Below are 21673 nucleotides of genomic sequence, written 5' to 3'. Positions count from 1 at the left end.
GGGAGCTGTGAGTGACGAACAAGGTGATTGTTGGAGACTTAAAAGGGACCTACCGGAAGCCAAATATTCAAGAATATCTATTAGATATTACGAAATAATTCTGTAAGTGTAGCTGAACTTTGTACTTTTTACGAAAACATACATATGTTTTGATGTCACAAGAAAACATGATGTATACATTTTTTTCGTTGATACATTATTATTTGGTGGCCCTAGTATATTAAAAATTTGATATAAATTTTCATGTGAAAAAAAAATTACAAATTTGTTGACCAGTGCTATCATGAGTGTTTAAAAACAACATTTAGCACACTCAGAGACTCTAGTGTGGTTTGGTTTGTTTTTATGTATCGGTGCCGTTCCTGTTATGTGACGGTTAACCTTAATTATCAGCACTTGACATTCGTAGTTTTAACAGTGCTAATTGTGGCTTATTTAAAATGGTACATGATTTCACTAATTTTGTTCGTCCGTGAATGAATAGGTTCCGGACATTTCGCACTCCCACATTCTATTATGCATTGCTCCTCGCATTTCAACTAGTGCAATAACAAGTGTATTGTATATTATACACGCGCCGGAAGTAATAATAAGTGCGAAATTTTAGCGGAAGGAATCATGCAACGATTGACAAATTATACTCGTTAAGCTAATGCGAATTTGCGGGTGGGAAAAATTGCATATTTTTATACTCTCGCAACAAAGTTGCTAGGGAGAGTATTATAGTTTTGTTCACATAACGGTTGCTTGTAAGTCCTAAAACTAAAAGAGTCAGATATAGGGTTATATATACCAAAGTAATCAGGGTGACGAGTGGAGTTGAAATCCGCATGTCTGTCTGTCCTTCCGTCCGTCTGTCCGTCCGTCTGTCCGCCCGTCTGTCCAACCGTCTGTCCGTCCGTCCGCCCGTGCAAGCTGTAACTTGAGTAAAAATTGAGATATCATGATGAAACTTGGTACACGTATTTCTTGGCTCCATAAGAAAGTTAAGTTCGAAGATGGGCAAAATTGGCCTCCTGCCATGCCCACAAAATGGCGGAAACCGAAACCCTATAAAGTGTCATAACTAAGCCATAAATAAAGATATTAAAGTGAAATTTGGCACAAAGGATCACATTAGGGCTCCGCCTCCTACTAAGTTTTTTGTACATATCTCGGAAACAACTATAGCTATGTCAACCAAACTCTATAGAGTCAAAACTCCAACTTCACTGAAAAACTTCCCACCTCTTAGTCGTTTGTTAACATAACATTCTCCTGTTTGACAACCGACTCTAGTTTTCATAATTTAAACTCCTTCCATAGTTGCAATAGCTCTCGGTTTTAAGAGAGTATTTACATTATATTCGGAAATTTTAATTTTTTTTTGTCATAAATTTTTTGCATGTTACACGAAAATACGGTATGAATAATATTAGAGAAATGTTTTAGAAAAGGGTAAAAAATTATACAAATTAGATATTATATTATTTTTTTCACCGCGTACACGAAGCGTACAAGAACTTGAGAAAGTGATTTGAACGAAAATGCAAAAAATTGTCTGACTCAAGTTGGGCACGTGTCCGTAGTGTAAACGTAATGAGCAACAACAAAAGAGAATTTGCCGATAATTACTAAGGACCAAAGGCGTCTCCGTCTAGATGCCGTCTAAGGCAACTGTTACATAGAGAGTCTTCAAACGAACTTGTATATGCATAAATAGTGCAAAATTTTATACCATCAACTATTTTCCCTACTGGGGTTCTTATGAATTTATTCTGGTTTTATGCCTAAATGCTCGAATGCGTGCAGATTAAAAATTTAATTAAAATTTTAATTTTCGGCGACGGCGACTGAACTGAATGTGGATTGAGTCACTGTTGTGGATGGAGTTTTTGTTTGAATTGTTGTAAATCGGAACAACTCATATTGTTGCTGCATGGTTTTATCATCGTTTTCGTTTTTGCTTTTACTTTTTTATATTCTGCTTCTGATTGAGGGCGCGCGCGTAAACGAAACGTTCGCATTTAAAGAAAAGCGTTAATTAGAAAAGCAAACTATTTGTTACACTGCGCTTGTTATTTTGCATTTGTTTTTACTGTTGTTGGAACAGGGTCAAACCACGTCAAGTAGTCCACGAAAATTTCGAAATATCACCGATTTTGAAAATTAGCAGTTCATTAGTTAGGGAACCAGACGCATACCCTGTGGTATAAATAATTCGTCAAAATTTTTTTTATTAAAGTTATTGAAGGTACTACTAGAGATAAATCGATGAAAATTTGTGAAGTTAAAGAAAAATGGTCGTGCTATATCATATATATTTTTTCACGATCCATTTGTTTAAATAATAATATTTTACATAATTTTTTGTTAAACAATTGAAATTTTTAAAGTGTTCTTCACGCTAAAAATAATCGAAAAGTATGTGACACAACGCAGAAAATATTCACCTTTAATAATCTGTAACAAAATTTTTGTTCATTTATACCGTTCCAAAGATATTGAATTTTTTGTCTCCCTACCGCTTTAAAACGTATGGCACAACCATAGTTGTACCTCTAAAACCCACCTAAAACCTTAATGTCTTTAATTGACTGAAAATAGTTTCCACGGAGTGGTTGTTGAGGTTACTGAAAAATTCACACGGAACTAAATCTGGCGAATATTGTGATTGCGGCACGATATTGGTTGAAATTTTGGCGTAATAATATATCGTATTGTACAAAACAAGATTTGTCGGCCTATAATTCCGGTTTTTTTTACGAAAAGCTTCGCGCAAATGGAACTCAACACTCAAATAGAATTCATTGTTGACATTTTGGCCGGTCGGAGGGAATTCGGGTGCATGCCCCAAGGATAATAGAATAAATCTGTTAAAGTAACCATGAGTTTGGACGGTTTCGGATCACCTTTGCCACGATATTAGGCCGGTTGATCGTTTGTTTGTGGGTCGTAAACAAAGATCCATATATAAGATTCATAGCTAGTAATAATTCATTTCACGTTAACGCGACACTGGTTTTCTCCGACTGTTAATCGTCGAACTTTAAGCACCAATTCCTTTATGTTATGGACGTGTTGATCATCAGTTGATGTGAATGTTTCGTTAAAAACATTTGCTCGCGGCAAACAATTATCACTAAACCCTTTTCCAACATTTTGAACGTTTCGTTACCAGAAATTTGATTCCGCACACAAAATGTAATGAAAATTGTTTGTTTAAATATTTTTAAAATTCCCCGAATACACTTTATGTACTTGAAAAAGATAAGCGTATTCTGAACCCTTATATTGATGTGAATTTTGGCACAGATGCCAGTCATACAAAACTAAAAAAAAATATTGTGACGAATTTTTGCGCTCAGTAGTATAATTATATTGCTATAAGAATTAATTGCAATCATTCGGTTGATTAGTTTCCTGAAGAAATTTTTTTATAATTTCGTCTTTTTGATTTAATGGTGACCGAACCAAAAACTCAAAAGCATATCAGTTGTATAAGAAAAATTTTAAGGCCTAAGAATATGTCTTCGAATAATAAAAATGGTCTAATATTGTTAATCTTGTCGATATTTCCTACCGATGACATATTGGCATGTTTTGTGATGAAATCGATAATCGTTTTATAATTCATCTCGCCGAAGTTAGTAATGACCTTTTTGCTGATAAAACCCGATGGGTCATGAGTGATGTGTTAACGGCTATGACCTTTGAGACGAAACTCAACCAGGACATTAATGTTTTGGAGAAAGTATCGGCCACCAAATTCTGTTTTAACAACATCCCTACAATAAAGTTAAATGTATATAAATACTAATTTGAAAAATACGAATTTTAATGCTTCTTCTGTAGTTGATCAAAACTTGTACGCAAAGCCCTGTTGTGATCTTTATATTTGTTTCGCTCAATCTAAGACAGCTCTGTATGCAATATGGTTCTAAAAGCTACAACCTCATCGTTTTAAACCATGGAATCTTTTCCTTAAAACTCATCAAAAATCATGCAATCCAAAACAGTATTTTCTTTTAACCGTTTTTATTTTCCAAAATTTCATTAATATTTGGAATGGTATACCTATCGTTGATCATTAACAATCTTCAATTTCCCTTTTCCGAAGCGTCTAACTTTCAAGCATCTTTTGGATATACATATCATGTAGATCCTACTGATTTATTTACCGAGTAAAAAATAATTAACAGTTGCATTTAAATTTATACATTTTATTTCTTCCGTTACAAACTACAAAAAAGAACATAGAGAGACCAGTTCATTGGCAGGGAACTGAACTCAGTTGTCGGTATCATTTTCAAAGTTTCTACTTCAGCATAAAGTTATTTTATCCTTGCGAATTTTGCAAACCAACTTTATTGCCTCCGACCGGGTTTTTAAAATTCCACAACTCCTGTGTTTTGGTTCATGTGCGCCATGATGATGAAATTGTCGCCTTCGTTAAGTTTGTGGATGCGACGGCCACTTCCTCAAAACTCATCCATACTCCATGCTTCTTGAGTCGGTTAGCGGTATATAATTGGTCACATTTTAACGACTTAAATAATCGTGGAAAATAGTTTTCATACCATAACTGTAAGAGATAGAGAGAAAAAGTTGGGATATTAAAAAAATAATGCAGACAAAAATTTGGGTTATTTCTTCTTCAACGATAAAAAGAGAAGAGAAACTAACTAGTAAAATAGTTTACATTAAATATGATGAGTTTTTTTTCGAAATGTAGTAGGACTTCATTTTGTATGTTTTTTAAATTCAAAACCAAAAGGTGCATCTCTTACTACATGTACTTATAAGTACATGTATTAATATATGCAGGTATCTCTCCTGCGACCCATCGAATTCCAAATCTAAATAGATCTGAAGCTATTTACATACTACATACTGAAGAATACTTAGGTATCTCCTATAACAACAACAGCCAATAATGAAGTATCAGAAATTTCTTTGCTAACTTCATTAAAAAAATAATTTAAATATTTTTAAATTGTCTAAGTTTAAGAACTAACAAGTCGTCGCTGGGACCGTACTCATAAACGGCCGTTATTTAAAAGAATCTGAGTAAATAAAATGTTTAAAAAACCTGTGGTTCGTTTTTTATCAAAATTGTTCCGTCATTTTTAATATGCGAAAAGAAAAACCAACACATATGTTACCATGGCCAAGCAAGGCTACTGTTTAAGCCAATTAATTATTTGGCATTTTAAATGTGCCCTATATAACCTTTTCGTCCGATCTGGATTGTTACATAGGACAATAGAAAGTGATTTCAAAATTAGTTTATTCAACGGTGAGCTATCGGTATTATACATCCAGGCATATTTGGAATTCGAAATTATTAGAATTTATGGATTCCAAACAGCACCAATTGTTACATATTTCTTAACAACAAATATACTATTTTTCCCTCTACAAGTATTATACTATGGCCATACTACAGAGCATGGTAGAACAAAAATGATTGTAATTTTATTAGTATTATAACAACATAACACATAGTAATTTTTTGCAGACTGAGAATTCAAAGAGTGCATTATAAAAGGTGTAACCCCAAACATCTAAGTTGTTAACTGTTAACTAGACTTGACTTTCAGGAAAAGCACAAAAAAGCTTGGGCACGATTAGCTCAGGCTATGCAGGTATTTGGTCACAACATTTTGTACACTGTAATTACACTGTCTTAAATACTGTCCGTGGCGACAATCAGAAGGTTGTTTGCAAAGTTTTTAATAGCATTTTAGGTTTATTTGAGCGATATCAATTACATAATTATCTTTAGTACAAGAGAAACAAATATGGTTTTTTCTCAAACACAAGACTATGCGCCTAATTTAATTAAATTTAAAATGTATGTAGTTTCATTCCAAGTGCAATGATGACTGGAAAATTCGTTAGAATAAGTGTATTGCAGCGGGAGGAGATTACTTTGAAGGACACGAAATGGAAAAAATTCACCTTTCACTTTGTTGTATGTATATATATGTATATATCTATAGGTACTTATGGTTGAAGAAATAATGGTCGATTGTTGACTGTCAACGGCAGTCGGCGCGCATATCGGACGTTTAAGCATTGGCTTTGTTGACAAAAACACAACTGTTCGGTGAGCGCCGTTTGAGCGTCACCCCACGACGTCGGGTCACGAATGTACAATACTGATGCAGATGCAGAAGTGCAGAAATTCTGAAATGCAAAATGGTGCAAAATGCAAATCGTGATGTGCACACACCATGAATGGTGGATACCAAAAACGGAGGAAGAAAAAAAGAAAAAAGCAGAAAGAGAAGAGAAGAGAGAACGCTGGAGTTTAGAAGTAAATTGTGCATTGCAGCGGACGTGATTTTAATAGTTATTTAAGAGAGCGGGCTCATATGCTTTGCTGAAATTCAAACAGTAAATATTTAGATGAAAAGTGGATGCAAATGCAGTAGAAGTGAGATCTTAAAGTGCGCTGGGTATGTATGGTGAACGTTTGCGGTGTTTGTTGGTGAGTTATAAGGTGCTTAATGTTGTGCAAAATTCGTGGTGCGTGTGCTGCATGCAAATCTTTCGCATAAACTTTGAAGCAAGCGGGCGTGTTGATCAAGTGCAAGTGCACTATGGAAGCGGCAATGAAAAGATAGTTGAGGTGGAGGACTGGTTATGCTAAAGTGTTAATACGGCACTTAAGGCTGTTTTGCTCCTAGCACCCGTGGATACAGCCAAAAGAAGTTTGGCTGAAAAGTTGCTATTGGAAACTGGATATCTAAATAAAAATGTCTCTGAAAACTTCGCAACCATTTTCTCCTTTCTTTTAAACCTGTGAGGAAGATGTGGTTAGGAAGAAGTCGCCAGAGGAGAGGCGCAATATGACTCTAACCACCTCTTTTCATGCTACTTCAAGAACCGTAAGTAATGTTTCCAATCTGATGTGCTGATAGAAAAATGCTTACTTAATGTTGCAATATTTAACAAAAATTCACGATTAGAGTTTCGATCTAGAACTGTGTGTACAAGTATTTTAATAATAGTAGTTTAGTTTAATAACAAATCGAATAGAGTAGAATTTCATCTACTAAGAAATAGATAACACTGAAATCGTTATGAGTTTCCAAGCTAATATCTGATCGAAAGCCGAAAACAATTGTGATAGTAAGGTGTCCAAAACTAGGAAAGAAGAGACTACAATCTACACCTTTTTCTGTTTATCACTTTAGTAAACTCAAAACAAAAACACCGTCGACCTCATGTCTCCAAACATCTAGGTGAGCTACTTAATTTCCATATATGGATGTGTTGAGTGCAAGAGGCTTTTGTGATGCTTGAGTCAGAACTATATGTAGAAGTTTTCTTCACAAACACTGCTTTTGAAAATCCATCTGCGAACTAACCTCAGTGATTAAACCTGAAATATATTCTCTCATGGCAGCGAAAGATGTCAGTTTCAAGCAGACTTAAGCAACCTAGTTTCTTGATGTGTTAGAAATGACATGCCATTGAACCTTAAAAAATGTAAAACGATGTACTTTTCACGTAGATCTGTAGATCCTACTTCATACGGAATACAAAACTTTAGGTTGGAGCAAGTATGCAGTTTTGTTGATCTGGGAGTAACTATGGACCCCAAACTCAATTTTAATCTTTATGAATCTTCCACGGTTTTTAAAGCTAAAGAAGCTCTTAGTTTTGTTATTCGTTGGTCTAAAGAATTTAGAGTTCCGCTTACCATAAAAATTCTTTTTACATCTTTGGTAAGGCCCTTATTAGAGTATGCTTCTGTGGTTTGGTACCCTAGTTACCAAGTCCACTCAGATAAGTTTGAATCCGTTCAAAAACAATTTTTACTTTTTGCCTTAAAACCCTCTTACACTAACCGTCTAAAACTTATAAATCTCCCGACACTCGCTAGTCGTAGGGAGATACTTGGTATAATATATTTCTTGTAAAACTCATGAATGGGTCAGTCTGTAGCCCATCTCTCTTATCTGATATTAATTTTAATGTTCCCGTTCGCTCTACCAGGCAGTTTAGACCCTTACTTTTAAAACTTTCTATTACGAATTTTGAGTTAAACGAACCATTCCGCCGTATATGTCATGATTTCAATTCTCATTCCAGCACATTTGATCTAACAGACTCACTCTTTACCATTAAAAAAACTATTTAATCTACTCTTAATAAGTAACATTTGAAAATAATAAACTTACTTTAATCTAATTCTTTTGTTTTGGCTGTTGAAATTTTTGTTTTTGTAGCTGAGCAGCTTAAGATCGTAACGCTTAAAACTCTCTTGCCTTTCATGACTCGGCTAATTCCACTCGTTCGCGGATTGCGCCCCTCACGTTGGTTGGGCGGGAGGAGGGTAATCGTTGAGTATTATTATGACCTAATATTACCGGACATAAAACTGATCAGATAACTTATGTTAGTGATCTCTTATCTAACAACCTTCGTTAAAGACGAAGTTAAGTGTGAGTGTTAGCGATCAAAAAACCAAGAACAAAGAAATGTGAATTAATTAAAACGATGATGTGAAGAAGTATTGTTTTTGCCTTTTTAGGTTTTTCGGAATCAAAACATAAAGCTGTGGGTGCAGCCAACGTAAGAAATAATAACTTCGATCGGAATTGCATACGAATGCAAAGCTGCAATACCGAAGGTATGCAATTAATTCCCGCGACGAGGGAGTTTAAAAAAATATATATTTTATATCGCGGATGAAAAGAGAATGCGTGTGATTCTAGTGGATTCTTCTTCTTCTACTCCTTGTTTTTAATTGGCGTAGACACCGCTTATGCGATTATAGCCGAGTTAACAACAGCGCGCCAGTCGTTTCTACTTTCCGCTGCGTGGCGCCAATTGGATATTCCAAGCGAAACCAGGTCTTCTCCACTTGGTACTTCCAACGGAGTGGATGTCTTCCTCTTCCTCTGCTTCCCCCGGCGGGTACTGCGTCGAATACTTTCAGAGCTGGAGTGTTTTCGTCCATCCGGACAACATGACATAGCCAGCGTAGCCGCTGTCTTTAATTCGCTGAACTATGTCAATGTCGTCGTATATCTCGTACAGCTCATCGTTCCATCGAATGCGATATTCGCCGTGGCCAATGCGCAAAGGACCATAAATCTTTCGCAGAACCTTTCTCTCGAAAACTCGTAACGCCGACTCATCGGTTGCTGCCATCGTTCAAGCCTCTGCATTATATAATTATGAGCGACTTATAGAGTTTGGCTTTTGTTCATCGAGAGAGGACTTTACTTTTCAATTGCCTACTCAGTCCGAAGTAGCACCTGTTGGCAAGAGCCACTCTTATACAAGATGGTACCTTCTCTATTCAGTTCTGCAGCTCGAATTATTTTCTCCAGAAGCAGATTGAAGAAGTCGCACGATAGGGAGTCGCCTTGTCAGAAACATCGTTTGGTATCGAACGGCTCGAAGAGGTCTTTCCCGATCCTGACGGAGCTTTTCGTGTTGTTCAACGTCAGTTTACATAGCCGTTTTAGTTTTGGAGGATGGAGTCATGTGTAGAAGTTCACGCAAGTGAGGAAAGTTCTCTGATAGCCATTCACTTGGGAGTGGCCAGAAACGATTCTTTTACACATGGCTCAAGCAGCTCACAACTTCCTGTCTTTGACCAAGTATCCTGTGGGTAGCATAAGAACATCCGTTCGAAGGCGCGCTAAAGTGAGAATGCGAAACATCCCCCACATAGGGTTGTGCGCTGGTGCACGTAAAAAATACTCCCAATGAAAAGGAACAACAAGCCTCGGATGAAAGACCTCCCTTTTGATGTTCTAGTGGATTGCCAGGTACAAATCAAATCTTTATTTCCAAGATACTAATATTTATACATTTTGGTCTTATTTACTTAAAGTTAAAGCTGAAGTGTAAGCATCAGCTAGTGATTGAATCCAGAACAAAGAAAGTGTCAATTACAAAATGAGCTGTTTCAGCATATTTCGGCAGAACTTTAAGCGTTCTGTTTACGTTACAATTATCATTGTTATGCCTTCTTATGAGGGCGAGCGACAGCACGGAAAAAGCATATCGAATTCTTAAATAATCAAAAACGTTAATTAAGATTTTTAATTTTTGAGACAATGTAATTGCAGAATGCAAAGATTCAATTTTATTTACAGTTTTGGTAAGGTTGCTATGCGGAGGCTGTCATTAACTTGCATTTGTTCATCCAAGTGCTAATGTGTTTACGCGTATGTAACTATAAGAAGCTTGTGAAAACATTTAAGCAATCATTACCGGCTGACGATAGGAATTTTATAGCGGTTTGATGTGCAGTAAAAGTGCGGTGTTTTTATAGCTTCTTTTTGATGTTAGCTTTTGAACTTAATTTATTTGCTCAGAACGTTTTTATTTGTTGTTATTTTATTTATGAATATCATAGTTGCGTGAATGTGTGTGAGTACGCGTAAAAAGTTTTAATTAACATTTATCATTGCATACTCACATTTCATCAATTCCTCTCCAGAGCGATATGTCAAAGCGAACGCAATGTTATTCGAAAACATTGTTCTGTCTGTATGTGTGTGTGTGTTTATCTTTGTATGTGCACAGTGAATGAAAAAAATTTCGTATGCAGGCTAATAAAGGGAAAATTTAAGCAATAACAATAACAAAATGCGCAGCAAATGCAAACACACAGAGGTAGGACAAAGGGATAACGGTAAAAAATACAGGTACAGCAGCAGTGAAAATTATGAATAAAGTGGAAAAATTTAAAGAAGAATAAGTAGAGTAGCAGAGCAAAATGGAAAAACGTAGGTGAACAATTAAAATAGTTTTAGTGTGTGAGTGCTGTATGAGAGTGTGTGTGTGTGCTGTGTGTTTTTTCATTTCAGCACCGCTAAACTGCATCAAATTTTCCCGTATTCTTTTCATTTCAGTGGGTGAAAGCGGAAATGCCAGCATGTGCATGTGATTTTGTAAAACTGTATGTGTGTATGTATGTGCTAGCGCATTATATTTTTTACCAAGCTTGGAAAAAAATGCGTTTTTATAGGTAACTGAAATAACGTGAAGTTTAAATGCGAAAATATTTTTTACGAGTCACGAGTTAAAAAAATTCGTTATTGTGAGTAGCGTGCAAATTCAGTTTAATATTATTATTTTTGTTCCACCTTTTTCTAATTTTTTAAATTGTTTTATTATTTTATTTTTTTAACTTTCATAGTTTTGTGCAATTACTATTGGCTTAATTAATTGTTATTTAAATGTGCATATGATAAATCGCCGCTAAAATGTGGTGTTAAAAAATAGTCAATACCTTTCAAAATATTTTCATGTTATTTGTTTACTTTTCAATACCACTTGTCATAATAGAGATGACGTAAGCAAAAACATTTAGAACTGGTTTCAGTTGAGAGAGAGTGTGACCAAAGTTATATAAAGACGCTTAGGACAATCAATTTTACGTAACTTTGTTAAAAATTGCAGAATAAATGAAGATATTTATAAATATACCTATAATTTGAAACCATAAAAGGTACGGAATGGATTAAGTTTAATTTGATTTAAATAAAAAAATCTTTTTACCAATGCAAATTATTTTTTTTTATAAAAAATATACTTGGTGATAATAAAAACCAAGTAAGGGTATAACCGAACATATCATACTCTTGAAACTTGCAAGGATTAAAGCTAGGGAAGTACCATCAGGTGCGTAAGACTTGTTAGTTATACTTTTACGGAAGCTAGGGCGACCGATTTAAACATTCTAAGCACAAATATGTATCGTAATAAGAAAAACACTTTCTCTCAATTTTATTAAGAAGAAGCGAAGTATTGACCTGACTCAACGCTTTTTGATATACAGAGATACTACTGCCAGGATAGGATGCTCTCCAAATTTATATTATATCTCGCACACTTACCGATATTTTCGGTAATATTCAACTATAGGCTTCACTTCCAGTTTAGGTTCCATTTAAACAATTTTTAGTCATAGAGTGGCATACTGCAAAGGCATTATTCATGCTATGTTTTATCCCGTTATATTAGTTGTTTCTTGATTTGAAAGGAAAGTGAAAAAATCAAATGGAATTTAAAATTGTGTTGTATGAGAAGTAGGCGTGGCTGTAGTCCGATTCTACTCATTTTCGTAGTGTAGTATAGAAATGTTAATAAAATATCATGTACCGAATTTAATCAGTTGGGCAGATGTGTTTACACCTAAAAGTGGCGATACCACGCTCATATTCGACTTTTGGCCCAGACTCCATTTAAGCCCCATCTTGCAATTTTGGAGGTACCGTTATATGGGGGATTGAGCGCGGTTACCAACCGCTTTCATCTGTTTTCGCACTGCCGAAAAGAGTTCTTTTAATATTTGCGCTAGATGAATTTGGTTGTTAGCGCTTTAGGGTTTTAAGAGATGTGTACAATAAACTTTTAGAGTGAGTAATTGTTTTATTGTAGTTTAAGTAGTAAAGGAGATATATACATTAAACTTATTAGAGGGCGGGTCCATGCTCACTTTCTTAAACTTTTTTGCCAACAAGTGCTCCTTGCTACTGCGATCCTTTGTGTCAAGTTAGAGTTTTATATCTTAATTTAGTGCTTAGTTCTCGCACTTTATAAGCTTTCGGTTAATGACGTTGACGTATTGGTCTGAGTACGCCAATATATGAACTCATATTTTTTTCTAAGGAACGCGCCTATCAAGTTTCATCAAGTTATTTCAATATTTACTCAAATATTACTTTACAAAAGGTTACAAGAACTTTGATCGGTGACTCGAACTAAAAAATATTTTCGAAGATTGCAACGTTGTCTCAAACCAACAAGCCGTGCCAATTTTTTTGAAGCTAGCTAGCCAAATGTAGATAGATTCCTTCAGATGTTGTTCCCGTAACTTAAAATTTACGTCAGAATTGCTGATTTGATAGATGCAAAACATATGGAACAATACAGCATAATTCATTGGGACAAAATCCTGGATTCTTTCTTAGATAAAACAAGAAGGAATATTAATATCGGCTTCAGTGGGCTGTTATGCCCGCACAGATGCATTTTGTAAATTATAAGAAGGTTTTATTTTTTTATCGATCAGTTTGTGTACCATTCCATACAGAGCCGTCTTAAACCAAGCTGCGGCCCTTGGCCACACAAGAATTTGGGGCCCTTTTTGAAAGTAAACAAAGCGACTTATACTAATTTTTTTTACATTTAATAAAGGTTGTCAAATACAGTATGATATAAATGTCATCAATGATTATGCATGTAGGTATGTTTGTGTGTGTGTGTGTGATAGTGTGAGAGTGTGTGTGATTGCGGTATTAAGATAACGATTTCTTTCGGGATTTCTGTTGAGTAAAATCTTCTATTATAACTTTAAAGTAAATTTTTTGAAGGATATCACTTTCTATGCACATAATTGACAAACTAATCAGTCGTTCTTGTAACATTGTTCGCAATTCATTTTTTATTCTCTTAAGCTGCGAAAATGACCGCTCTCCACTACAATTGGTAACCATTAGACAAAGGAATATTCTAGTAGCAATTTCTACGTTTGGAAAGTTTCTTCCAATTCTTCTGATTTTATCAGGTTATGTAAGTTTGAGATATTTAAATCTGCTGATTACTTTACTGTATTTTTTAAATATTAGCTTAAATGAAAACATTCTGTTTTGAGCTCATCTGCATTAATGTCTTCATGATAAAATTCTGAAAATTCTCTGCATTTTTTTTATCAAGTCGCCAGATTCAATTGTTGTTAACTGACAAAGAAAACTAAATCGACTATAAATATCTTGGTATGCTGTGGAACGTTTTTTTAATGTGTATTTAATGTGTCATATATAGGAACGAAAGCATCTACACGAAACTTATCCTTGCCTCTGAACTGTGCAGTTTCTGATGATCCTTCAAAAAAAGTGGTCAGGCTGCTATTCTGTAAACTTAGACTTGTTTTATTCATAATTCCCAAGAGATCATTCCATATTTCCGTTAGAAGAGCAGTCTTAAATTTTCCCATTTTTTTCTAGGCTTTGGGCTTCCTTTCTAGTGTATCCTGGTTGATTGGTGTCACTTGCGATTGAGAGCAATGCTTCAGAATTATTTAAATAACCATTTTGCAAAGCATTAATAGCATTGGTACGTGCAGACCATCTAGTTTCCGAAAGAGACTTTAGGACTCTATTTGCTCCTAAATGATTTGTCAAAATTTTCCATAGTTTTGTCGAAGCCGAGAAAAAATTGAACAAGTTTTGTACAAATTGAAAGAATGATACCGCTTCAGTAACACACTCAACAGCCACTAAATTTAGCGAATGTGCCGCACATGGAACGTAAATCGCAAATTCGCAAATTTCTTTTATTCTTGTCTGGACACCGGAGTACATTCCAGACATATTTGATGCATTGTCATAGCTCTGCCCGCGACAATGTTTTATAGGGATATCAAGGCTTACAAAAAAGTTTAAAATAGCAGATACCATTATATTGCGCATTATGTTTATCCATCGGAAAAATTGCATAAATCTCTCAATAGGCTACCCGTCTTTTACTTATCTAACTATGAAAGTTAGTTGGTCAACGTGGGACAGATCTGGCGTAGAATCTACGCTATCAGAACAGTACTTTGCTAATTTAAGTTCTTTGACAATGGTTTTCAAAACTTGCTGTCCCATTAAATTAATAAATTCATTACAAATATTTGCCGATAAATATGATGTACTTCCTTTTCCACGATTTCCGCAGTTTTGTATGTGATCAGCGAGAAAAGGATCAAATTCACTAATCAGTTCTAAGCATCCACAATAACTCCCATTATTTTGCGATCCTAATGTCTCATTAACGCAAAGCAAGACCTCTTCAAGCCAAAAATTTCACTACTGCTATTAGGAGAACTTAAATTATATCCAGTACCAGTAGTGGTATTAAATAGACGGCAGCAATAACAGTATACAGATTTCTTTGCTGGTGAATAAAGGAGCCATTTTCTTTATAAAGACTCACCACTCGCCAATTTACGAATAAGAATGTTTTTGATTAAGTATCTAGTTTTCGTTTTACCCTTTGAATCTGGACAACTTGTAGAAGTTTCAGAAAAGTCACTATTTATATTTTGGATAAACTCTGGTCCTTTTCGAATCCAAATATCACGAACCTCTTCCGGTAAAATGCCGTCAGAGTAAGTACCAGGGTCAAGAGACGCAGATACATTCTCTAAGCTTGCAGTTATTAATTCACAGTGACTTGAAGTCGATGGTTCAGCATCTAAAGTATGTTTGTCATTTTCGTCACATGTAACCTCTCTTTCCTGGTGACATTCAGAGGCACTTTTGTCTTGCGGTGATGAGAATAAATAATCCCTCGCCTTATTTGTTTCTTCAACCGTAAAAAACGAAGTGAGCTTTTGAAATTTTTCCGTTATTTCTTTTGGAGCTGTAACTTTTTTTCTTTTTTGTGAACCACTTAAATATGTTCTTTTCGACATAATGAAATAATGTTTAAACGAACAAATCAAAACTTCTGTCTATTTTACTCAATTTTCAATATCAAGCCTTGGATAAATAATCCAGAGTTTATTGATCTCAGTATCAAACGAAACAAAATAACGCCACTCACTCACTGAAAGTATAGACAATGTCGACATTTATGTTAGACCTTGTTTACACGGTGCAGCTTGACTTTAGAATCGGAGTGATTGCGTGGGTAGATGGTGTACTTAGTAAATTTAGTAGGATGCGTTCGGAAATATACCCGCTGATAAGATTACTGATTTGTGAAAAAAGTGTAATATGCCCGACAAAAATGTGTCAGCGAAATTGTCGGTCCTTCGGGGGCCTCTGATAAGATTACTGATTTGTGAAAAAAGTGTAATATGCCCGACAAAAATGTGTCAGAGAAATTGTCGGTCCTTCGGGGGCCCTGGGCACGGACCCCGTGTGCCCTTATGGTGAAGACGGTAATGATTCCGTAGTTGTCCGCTCTAAATTTTTTCGAAAATTATAGTGTTGCCTCGGACTATAATCTAATTTATCAAATTGAAAAATATCCATACGAAGACTTACTTTTGATCGGAGAATTTCACGCGAATCATTTAGATATACGATTCTTTTCTTTGCAGTGTATCCGACGTTGTTTGGCTTTTACAAACTTCGTGCCAAACTCAATATTGCAAATTCTGGAAACATTTGAATTCTTTAGAAGTCCTTTTTTGTATAAGTAAACAAAAGATATAATAAAATTAAAAGTTGTGCAGTTGATGGAGATTTAATCCACAAATATTACAACATTCAAATCTTAAAAGAAAAATTTTATTGATAAAAAAGCCACAAATAAATGATTGAAAATTATTTGTAGCTTAATCCAATTGCATAATTTTGCACTCAGTATATTGTGGAGCATCTACCACTGCATAAATTAAACAAAAATATCCACTTGGTTCTTTTAAACAATTTTATTTAAGTAAATAAATTTATATGTCACAAATTAATTAGAAATGAATATTGATATTAAGGCGGTGACACTCAAATTCTGACGATCAAGTTGACGCGGATCGTGAGTGACTTGTATAATCGTGGTAGAGAAGCGAGATGTACGTATGAAAGCGAATGCGTATTATCGATGAGAGGGCGACGAATTGTGTCCGCTTTTCTTTTTGCCCATCCTTTTGTTAAGTACGTTGAATGATGTAGAAGTGTGGTGAGTTTTGTTGAGTGGTAATATATTAGTATGGTGTCATCAGGTATCGTGTATTAAGCAGTGCTTTATTAGTGTGTGCAAGTTTTTTCCGGGTAGAGTGGGTGGATGCTTATCTCATTTAAACACCAATTAAAAGTTCAACCTTAACGGCTTCTAAGTTCTTAAACTCTGCCCACTAATCTCAGAATATATTCTCAAATTTAGTTATGCTAAACATAAGTTATTTCGCAATAACTTTTCCGAATACGTAAAACCAACAACAATTAAATTCGGCGGCTTACAACGAGCAGTGTTTACCACTTGCGGGTTTTATTGTGTGTTTTCGTAGCTTATTTTGTATTGTTTTACATACAACTTTCAAACACCACTGGCAGTGTTACCAACGAACATTTCGCCGCATCAACTGCAACCTCAACTTCAACTTTAACTCACCCAAAACTTTCGTCTCCACCGTCCGTTGCGCCGTATAGTTGTGCTTGTTGCGGGCTATGCAATTGTTGGTTCCCTGATCGGCGGTGCGTTGCACATTCTCGATGAGTAGGGTGTCATTCTGAGCACGCTGTCATATATTCGTTGGCAATCTGACGCCATCTGCAATGGAAATGTGCACTTACATGTGTTAGTGAGTAGCGTAATGAAAACAAAACAATTACGTGAATTTTTTGATTTTAAAGAAGCATTAGGGTGGTTTGTTTTATGAAAAAGTCTTTATAATTGTTAAGTGGCATCAATCATAAAGATTGACATGACAAATAGTAACTTTAAAGGTAAGTCACAACAGTTACACTAGTTTTATAAGATACTAGAGGACCCGTCCACGCTTCACTGTGGCTGATACATAGATAATACTACAACTACCATCTATATGTTTTCTATTAGTTGGATTATAACTATTAGTTAATGAGATATAGCATTTTTGTGAAGCAACTTATGTTAGTTTACAAAAAAATGGATCATAAAGCATTTCATGTGTTATTAAAGCATTGTTTTTTTGGGGAAAATACTGTTTAATATGGGCTCAGGGAAATCCACCGTTGAAAAGATATTTGCTAAGCTGGAAACAGGCGAAATGAGCAAAATAGGTGGCAAGTTCATAGTCCAACAAAAACAACGAATAACTGATTCTGAGAAGTGTTTAAGTGCTCTCTAATCTGAATAAAGCCGAAATTTTTCGTCAGTGATAGAAATATAGCTCCATCATTTCCCACTGGAGTCCAATCGACAGTCATTCTAGTGGACTGCACATGATGAACCGGTTCTCAGGCGTGGAAAAACGAAAAAAGGCGGCTGGAAAGGTTATGATATCAGTCTTTTGGGATGCACGTGATATAATACATACTCAACGACTGAATAATGAGCCAGTTATAATCTATTTCACTGCGTATAGTTCTTTTCTTCTATTCCAAATATTTAGCAATTGTATTATTTTTGAGAAAACTCTGTTTAAAATTGTGCGCATATATTTTATACAAACATGAATTTTGAACAAATGGTTATGATTTAAAATAATTTTTGTATTTATGAGTTGTATTAAACTTTGACATAAAGAGATAAAAGGTATCCTATGTCCTTACCCTGGTTCTAAGCTACCTCTCCACCAATCTTCAGCCAAATCGGTTCAGCTGTTCTTAAATTATAAATGGTGTAACTAACAACAAATTTCTTTTATATACATAGATTAAGTGTCAATTGGCTTCTGGGGAGTGGAAGACTTCAAACGGTTCTAGTTCGAAACTCTTAAAGTTTTATAGCGTGTTTTTTTTACACATGTGGTCTTCAAGAGGAAATAAAGCGCATATGATTTAATATTGTGTCGAAGTACTATATTTATGTTTACTATAAAGAAAAGAGTTTGGCACTACGTTTTTAAAATGATTTCGAACAAGTGACCAATGTGGTTGGCTTATATAAAATCCAAAATTCAAAATTAATTCGAAGTATTTATCTTTACTATAAAGATATGTGTCTGGTATGCAGAAATCCGGCAAGAGATTCTATATCTTCTGTACCTATAGATCAGACCCATCATTGTATTCTCTATAGAAAACGTTAGAGAGATTAACTGATCTACTTTTAAGAGGTAGAATACCAAACAACGGCCTTCCAAGGGTACTTGATGCATATTGTAAATGCAGTTTGCAGCGAGAATCTTCCTCGATATTAGCTTAACTTAATCAGAGCTTATCTTCTCAGTTTGAAACTTCATTGCAATAAAGGATCGGTGGGGAATGGTGCAATGTGTGGAATGTGAGTAGAGGCACCTCATACTCCATATAATTGTCAATGATATTCGGGAAAAGTTTAAGCCGGCTGCCGAGTGATTATCTATGCAGATGACGAAGTTCTCATGGTTGAGTGAAAATTCTTGGCCAAATCAAGGGTACCTTGACATCTTCAGCAATTGAAATGTTAATCTTGTTAATTTATCTGAATAAATTGCACTACCTTAAATGAAACGAGATGAACGATCCAATAGCAAGACCGAATTATTCCATAAGAAGTTAAGAAAACTCTGGATGGACATCTATCATCAATAGAAGGAATGTGTTAACTACCTAAGGCTAAAAGGTGGGGGTTCTAACCAAAGGTAGTTGTTTGGCTTTATGAAATCATAGTCATGCCAATAATTTTTTTCGCAGCTTTTATATGGTTGTGAAGTAGTACAATGTCGGAAGCTTTCTAGAAACTCCAGTTTAAGTTTCCTGATCACTACAGGATCTTCCATGCAGAGGTGGCAGGAGCTTTAGATCTACTGTTCCGGATCGTAGTTTTATTTAGAGTTTTGACTATCCACACCCTTTATAGGGTATTAGCTCTGACTTAGGTGACCGTGTGCTCAAATATAGAGAAGAGATTTCTAAGCCCCTTGTATGTGGTATCGGGTTAGTACGTGATTTGACTGGTTTGGATGAAACTGCAACACTAATGAACTTGCTAGTTCAAGGGTTTCACTACAATACATAGATATCAGTTGCATCAACCGCTGCACTTCCTTCTCGAATGTTACACATTTCCCAGATCAATTCTAAAACGCCGCGTATCTCATATATTTTGACATACGAAATTGAAATGATACGAGTCAAGTTCAAGGCAACTTGCCAATAGCTGAAATCCAAATAAATGATTTTTTAATCTGGATTTACAACGGACTTTACATAGCAGTTGGTCTGTTACCATCTTAAGGGATCAGCCAGCTAACCTAGCCTAATTTATAAGTACCAGTGGATAGCACTGTAAAAGCAAATAGAACAAACAATCACTGTTTTCGCGGCAATAGAACAAACAAGCTCTGATTAAGCTTGAAGGTGTCTTCCGTATGTACTGCTGATTACGAGTGAATATTTGTTTAAATTGTATTTTAGGATCACCCCAATGTGAGCAGATGCGTTCCAACTAAACATGCAAATCCCAAAAGCATAACTTGCCACATGCTGCATGCAATATTCGTACTCTATACAATATGCAATAAAGCGGAAATGCTCGCAGAAAGAAAATTTGAAACCGACCGACGCACATAGGAGCATTTGGTCTCAAAAACCGTACAAAATTATTTAAAGTGCTTTTATGAATGAAAATGAATAAAAATGCATGATTAAATATAATAATGCAATATATTAAAATAAAGCAAGTGTGGAAGGACTAAGATCGGATGCAACCGAACATTTCCTATTGAATATATTTGAGAAGGGGGTAGTGCCGACCAGATTTTATCTATTTTTGCTCATCCCACTTACTACATATATGCCACATACTCAAAAAAAGTTCCCTCGGTTTCATTTAGGTACCTTACATACAAGTTTTCGCGCAATTGTATCTATTTTAGGCGCAAACATACACTGTTATGAATAAAACATGTTCTGCAATTTTCATTGAGACTTGATTCAAGTATTGGCGGATATATCCAACATAAAGTGACCTAGAAGTTCTACAATCTTTACATTAGGTATATGGGGGCTCAGGAAAGTATTGACCCGATTCAACCCATTTTTGACACAATGAAATACTATTGTCACAAAGGGATTCTGTGTGAATTTCAATTTCATATCTCACACATTGAACAATGTTTTCGGCCAAAAGTCAAGTATTGGTATCGGGTTCATATATCCGGTACCTAGGGGCTTGAACAGTTTTCGTTGGATTTAGACAATTATTGGTCAAAAGGTAGCCTACTTTAAGGGAATTATTACCGCAAAATTTTATTCCGTTAAATTAACTAATTCTCTATTTGTGTACTGGAAAGTGAAAGAATCAAATTGAATTTTAAATTGTGTTATATGGGAAGTAGGCGTGGTTGTAGTCCGATTTTGCTCATTTTCACAGAGTGATACAGGAAAATTAAAATAATGTTACGTTCCAAATTTCGAAATCGGTCAGTCGGGTCCCGAGATATGGGATTTCACCAGAAAGTGGGCGGTGCCACGCCCCTTGTCCAATTTTTACACCGGCTCCGATGGAGCCCTCTTATACCATCTATATAGATAGATAGATCTATATACCACCCGTATAGAATAATTAGGCTGGATTTCCGTATTTAATTAAAAAAAAAAAATAAAGCAGTGCTCATTTTATGCAACTGACCATAATTTTTCAACGCGCTTTTTTTAAAGGGGGGGAAAGACGGGGAAAATTTTTAAACTTATATGTTAAGTAGAAACCCTGTAGTTTACTAAAAAAAATAATTCATAGCTCGACCTCGCACGACACTATAACAAAAACACTAATTTCTAAAAAATTAAAAAAAAAAATGTTTTTAATGATTCATTGTTTTCCACAAAAAAACATAATATTACGTATACATTAACTAAATTAATTTTTATGTCATTAGTATTAAATACATACCATGTTGTCCTGAATCCATAAAAAATATTTTCAAGAAGTCCGTTCACGCAATAAAAAAACCACTTGCAATTTCGAAAACAATGGAGAGTTTCGCGAATAAGCACGTGTGTTCTGAACGAAGTCTAGGTTCCGACTACTTGTGTGGCAGTATAGCGGTCTGAAGGTCATTCATTTAATCGATTCATTGAAGAACGGTTATTTA

The 21673-nt window shown here is 35.2% G+C and overlaps 1 long non-coding RNA gene across 1 annotated transcript; it reads right to left on the bottom strand.

Moving 5' to 3' along the window:
• Positions 1–4181: 4181 nt before the first annotated feature.
• On the bottom strand, positions 4182–21604 carry LOC120768084. The gene is made up of 3 exons (XR_005704730.1): positions 21472–21604; positions 17065–17223; positions 4182–4564 (listed from the first exon to the last, which is right to left on the bottom strand). It is a non-coding gene; the product is annotated as an uncharacterized LOC120768084 (long non-coding RNA).
• Between the last annotated feature and the right edge of the window lie 69 nt (positions 21605–21673).

This window comes from Bactrocera tryoni, chromosome 2 (genome assembly GCF_016617805.1).
Source record: "Bactrocera tryoni isolate S06 chromosome 2, CSIRO_BtryS06_freeze2, whole genome shotgun sequence".
Taxonomy (NCBI): Eukaryota; Metazoa; Arthropoda; class Insecta; order Diptera; family Tephritidae; genus Bactrocera; species Bactrocera tryoni.
Note: the sequence above shows the minus strand (reverse complement) of the source record. Positions and strands in the feature narration are given on the sequence as shown.